The sequence below is a fragment of the Thermobia domestica genome, chromosome 3 (genome assembly GCF_964235325.1).
Source record: "Thermobia domestica chromosome 3, izTheDome1.hap1.1, whole genome shotgun sequence".
Taxonomy (NCBI): Eukaryota; Metazoa; Arthropoda; class Insecta; order Zygentoma; family Lepismatidae; genus Thermobia; species Thermobia domestica.
Genome location: NC_137456.1, coordinates 146310087 through 146316656, shown reverse-complemented (window position 1 = coordinate 146316656; position 6570 = coordinate 146310087).

Sequence of the window (6570 nt, the reverse complement as noted above, 5' to 3'; positions counted from 1 at the left end):
CTTCTTGCACTAGTTTGTCTTTAGCATATAATTTTAATTCCAGTTGAAGTCTTTTAAGGTCTAATGCAATATCAATTGGTGGAAACTCAATGTCCATTTGATCACAAATAAACTGTTTATCAATACAGGTATGCACCCACGAACGATGTTGACAACCATCACAATATCTAGATACATGTTGTACAATATGCATAACACATTTTTCAAAATAGTACTTTTTCAGGAATATACTAGTTTTGTTGCACACTTCCACTGCATGTTTAACACACTGAAATACGCTGATAAATTTGTTCCATTCCGTTTGTGTTAGATACACCATGTTGCGAGGGACATGGAATGTACTCTTTTTACGTAACAGCACCATCTTCTCTTCGAGGACTGTACGCATCACCACTTCATGATTTGAGCCTAATGATTTGACTATGGTCACATTTAACTCATCATGAAAATAATCGTTCATTTGGTCGATTCGTGAACATAATATTTGCCATTCTTCACAGGTCAGTTGTACACCAAATTGTTCTGCTTTGCCCAATCGAATCACAGGTTCAAATGTTCTAGCACTGATACCAATCATCACATGTTTTGTTTGAAATATATTTATTGGATAATAGCTTGCGAAGATGAATTCTTTATCGTTAGAAGTACACATCTTTCCTCCTGAAAAGCACTTGCTCAAATGATTTCGTGGGATGACACTGTATTTGCTGGTTTATAGTTATTGCTGACGTCATTGGTAAGGAATGTGCTGACGTTTGAATTTATGGTTTCATCACAGTTGCTGACCAACCAAATTCATACAACTATGTCTGATGTGCTGACGTTTGAATTCATGATTTCATCACAATTGCTGAAGAATCCGGCTGTGTACTAAATTCAAATTGATGACTTCGACCCAAGAATCCTTTGTAACATAAAGATACAGATCCAGTATTTAAGAATCGTAACAGTTCTTCTTGTTTTGATGCTTCCATGGGTAAATATCTTGCTGGTAAAATTATATTCTTATCATTTTCAAGCTTCACTACGAGTCTTAATCCAAACTTTGTAGGTATCATTTGGCTAGCTAAGATTCTATAAGGTACATTCTGTTGTAAATCAGTAATCTTGGTAAATGATTTCATCACATCACGCATGTTTAGAAACTGCAGACAAGTAGCCATGATGATGTTATCATGAATACTAACTCGAACGATACTTATATATGATGCAAAACTGATGACGTTGCATTATCATGTTCTGACGTGCACCACAATGTTGCCAAAGGTTTTAGTTCTAAACAGTTCCGGTTCTTCACTACTGAGTGCACAAACTTTTAAAAATATCAAACCAAACTTTGAAACAAAAATTTCAAACAAAAATCTTTGAAACAAAATTTTGAAACGAAAAAAATTCAAACAAAAAATTTCAAACGAAAAAAATTCAAACAAAATTTTGAAACGAAAAAAAATTCAAACAAAATTTTGAAACAAAAAATTTCAAACAAAAAATTTGGAAACGAAAAAAATTTCAAACAAAAATTTTAAACAAAATTTTGAAACGAAAAAATTTTAAAAAATTTCAAACGAAAAATTTTTAAACAAAAAAAATTTTGAAACAAAAATTTCAAACCAAATTTTGAAACAAAAAATTCAAACAAAATTTGAAAGCAAGAATTTTCAAACAAAAAGTTTCAAGCAAAAAAAAATTTTACGTTTCACGGTTAACCGTCAAACTTTATCCGGTTTTTAACTATTCGATTAACAAATAAACGGTTTTGATCATATTTATCAGTGAGTGCAAAATGTTGAACGAAACCAAGATTTTTAAATGTTAAACAAAACTTAAAACTGAATACAGCAAAGATTTGAAAATCATCAACCAATCAGATTGCACGAAAGATAGTGATCAACCAATCAGATTGCAGGAAAGATAGTGATCATCCAATCAAATTGCATTAACAATAATTTTGCTAGTGTCAGATTACATCACCTTATGATTAAATTTCAAACTGTTGTAGCATGTATTGCCTTTCGTCTATGAGTCATAAGATTCAATAAGGTTAGCTATCAGATTTCAAATCAATCACCACCAATGATCTTAGACTATGAGCTGTGACTAAAGTTCAATGTATTGTTTCAAATTTCGCGCCTTATGTTAAAATTCTGTTTATCACCATTCCCAAATTTAAAGAATACTTCTCTTGATATACCTAAGTCTTAGAGTTAATCATATCATTATATGTTCAATAAGGTCAATAATGTCCGTCAATTGTTTACCTGAGTAGAACCAACTGTTTTCTAGAAGTGTGTGTACTCAAACTTAAGAAGTACCACAACAAAGGAAATGAATCCCTGTACACTACCTCATCAAGGACAATCACGTAGTACAACGTCTTGCTTACGTTTATATTTGGCGGGAATAATCAAAACCAATGACGTAATTCTCAAATTATCCTACAAAGTTTCAATGTACCAATGTCCTGGACTCCTAATCCCATCATGGGTCAATAACCGATCACGTGATCATAATGATTTACCCAAAGAACAATTACCAATTATTGATACGACAATAAGAAATGTACCCCTTCCAAAATTTAAGATTGGTACACAAATACACCTGTGTCTTATGAAAAAAGTAATAAATCCTGTACTTATTCAATAATAAAGCCGGTCAATAATATTTAAATTTTGAATATTTGGCCATAAGAGGAACACCAATGGGTCCTAGAAAACGTTTACCGAATTTTGTTATTTGATAATTCCCAAATTTAAAAGGGAACATAAACATATAAAGGTAATAAACCTCTGTACATATCCATATAACGTGCTAAATAGGGGTCAATAACCTCCGAAATTTGATTTTTGGTAGTTCTTTACCTATGAAAAGGGAACGATGTGGACCATCCAAATTTATAGTGGTACATATTGGAGACCTGTACTATGATACCAAATGCTTATATTAAACAATTTCTAAAACCGAGTGGATGAGCCAAGATACCCCTCCCAAATTTTTAAAGGATGCGTCAATGTACTCATATCTTATGATAGGAAATGAACCCCTATACATGACCATATAACCATATAAGGTAATAAAACCTCATCAAAGGGGAGAAATTGGGCCAAAAACCAAACACGTGGTTGTATTAAATTTTAGCAATTTTGTACCGTTAAAAGGGAACGATGTGGACCACCCAAATTTATCATGATACATGTTGAGTCATGTACTATGATACCGAATCCCCTCCCGGGGTGCATCAATGTACCTATGTCTTATGATAGGGAATGAACACCTATACATTACCATATAAGGTAATAGGACCTCATCCAAAGGAATAAATTAGGTCAAAAAACCAAACACGTGGTACAACGTAATGCTTACGTTTATATTTTGTCAATTTTGTACACCTAAAAGGGAACGAGGTGGACCACCCAAATTTATCATAATACATATTAGGGTCTTGTACTATAATACCAAATGTTTAATTTGGGCAATTTCCAAAATTTAAGGGGTGGTCCAAAGTACCCCTCCCAAATTTTTAAAGGAGTGCACAAATATACCCATATCTTATGAAAGGTAATGGACCCCTATACATGACCATATAACTAAATAGGATAATAACACCTCATCAAAGGGGATAAAATCGACCAAAAACCAAACACATGGTATAACGTATTGCTTACGTTTATATTTTGGCAATTTTGTACCCCTAGAAGGAAACGAGGTGGACCACCCAAATTTATCATAATACATGTTAGGGTCCTGTACTATAATACCAAATATATAAAATGATCAATTTCCAAAATTTAAGGGGTGAGCCAAGGTACCCCTCCCGGGGTGCACCAATGTACCCATGTCTTATGATAGATAATGGACCCCTATACATAACCATATAACCATATAAGGTAATAGGACCTCATCAAAGGGGGGGGTAAAATGTACCAAATACCAAACACGTGGTTGTACTAAAATTTTGGCAATTCTGTACCCCTAAAAGGGAACGAGGTGGACCACCCAAATTTATCATAATACATGTTAGGGTCCAATACTATAATACCCAATGTTGAAATTGGGCAATTTCCAAAATTTAAAGGGTGGGCCAAGGTACCCCTCCCAATTTTTTAAAGGGATGCACAAATGTACCTATGTCTTATGAAAGGGAATGGACCCCTATACATGACCATATAACTATATAGGATAATAACACATCATCAAAGGGGATAAAATCGACCAAACACCAAACACGTGGTATAACGTATTGCTTACGTTTATAGTTTTGGCAATTTTGTACCCCTAGAAGGAAATGAGGTGGACCACCCAAATTTATCATGATACATATTAGGGTCCGGTACTATAATACCCAATGTTGAAATTGGGCAATTTCCAAAATTTAAGGGGTGGGCCATGGTACCCCTCCCAAATTTTTCAAGGGGTGCATTAATATACCCATGTCTTATGAAAGGGAATGGACCCCTGTATACGCCCATATAACTATATAGGGTAATAACACCTCATCCAAGGGGATAAATTAGGTCAAAAACCCCCGAAATTTAAATTTTTGGCAATTTTTTACCCATAAAAGGGAACGACATAGACACCCAATACTGATAGAGGTACATACTATGGTCCTAGGCTACCATACCAAATTTTTAGATTTGGCAATTTCCAAAATTTAAGGGGGGTGGTCCTATGTACCCCTGCCAAAATTTAGGGGGTGGGCCAAGGTACCCCTGCCAAAATTTAGAGGGGGTGGTCCTAGGTACCCCTAGGTCATTGACCCCGGGCCAAGGTCATTGACCTTTGACCTATGACGTCACAAAGGTCGGGGTCAAAGTCCAAAGTGAGGCAAAGTGACGCGATTACTACTATAAGATACATTTGTAACTTTCTTTTGATATCAATCGCTTTCTATATACTAAACGATGTATTCTACCTGATGTTTTATTCGTTGCAGAGGCATGGATATTTTCTTTTTCTTTTCTTTTCTTTCTTTTTTTTTTGTTATTGTTTAATACACTGATATTTTTTAAACAAACTAGAACACTTGTAGAACACCTTATATAGTTTCAAGCAACTAACTTTAACAGTATTGTTAGTTATCGAACGTTGCAGTATATGGAAATTGAAAGTTTGAATTCACTTTTGCTCCTATACATACGTATAATAAGAATGGCCAGATTTAAATTTTCTATCCGAAATTTATCAAGTAAAACCAAATCGTAGAACTTGATCAATTCGTACTCTGAATGTTTTGTGATTGTGGTTTTCAACCAGTTATGATCATTTACGATAACAATAAAACCTTCTTTGCTTAGCCGTAGTGGCTCAGTGATAGTACATTCACATTTGGTGCTTGGGTTCCATGGTTCGACCCAAGCTTGTACAAAATGAGCTTTGTAGTCTGCCACTTTCTTCATTTTATCATTATCATCCTTCTCCCCATCGCCATTCAGTCTTGATGCAGAATCGTAGGACGTTAAACTCAATTTAAAAATCACCTTTGTTAATACAAATTATTTTCTTTTTCTTTCAAATGTCTGTTTTAACTAATATTTGTAAGCAGAAAATGTCATCGAAGAAATTTAATTCAAACAAAAATGTATTGGGTTGGCAACTAAGTTCCCGCCGTTTTTTAAACTGGAAATATCTGTATGACATTAAATACTTTTGGCACGAAGTTGTACATCATTCGAAAGAAAATATATTGTTCCACCTAAATATATGTTTCATTGTTACTAAGATACATTTTCTTGTTATTTACAGATCTTTAACATGGAATGTCAAGTTGAGAAGAATGAGCATTTTCGACGCCTTCTTTTTGCCTTTAATCAAGGTTCTCAGGCCGCAGAAGCTGCTCGCAATATTTCTGCTGTGTATGGAGTGGATGCTATAGCTGAAAGAACCGCCCGTGATTGGTATGCAAAGCTCCAAAAAGGAAAGTTTGACCTCAAAGACACATCTCGTTCTGGCCGTCCAGCTGAGTTCGATGAAGAGCGATTGATCCACCTTTTGCATGAAAATCCGAGTCAAACAACAAGGGAACTGGCAGAGATAATGGATTGCTCCCACACTACTGTAGAGAAGCATCTTCACTCGATGGCCAAAGTTCAGAAGTGTGGAGCATGGGTGCCTCACACCAAAAACGGCGGTAACTTAGTTGCCAACCCAATATATTCACTTCTATCTACTTGCACTTGCCTGAAGTTGCAGAAGCTCTCGTAGGAATTTCACGTGATAGTTTCTTGAAAAATTGCTTATACCTGTACATAGGCAGTATGAATGGCAATGAATTTCCCATTAGCTTTTGTTACTGGTTGTCGTATGACATATAGAATGACCTGCCGGGTGTTAAAAAAAAAGTATCACAAGACGCCAGTTGACTTATTTGTTAAGTCAATTTTGTAAACTTCTACATCAGGGTTCAAAGTCTTCTTAAACATTAATTACAGAAAAATCTACCTTGAAATGGAACTATCTAATATTCAGTCAGTTGAAATCATAACCACCAACTTACAATGATATCGTGTACCATTGCATTGGTGCATTGGATTACTTTCATTTTTATATTTTGGTTTTGGGATAACGGTGCTT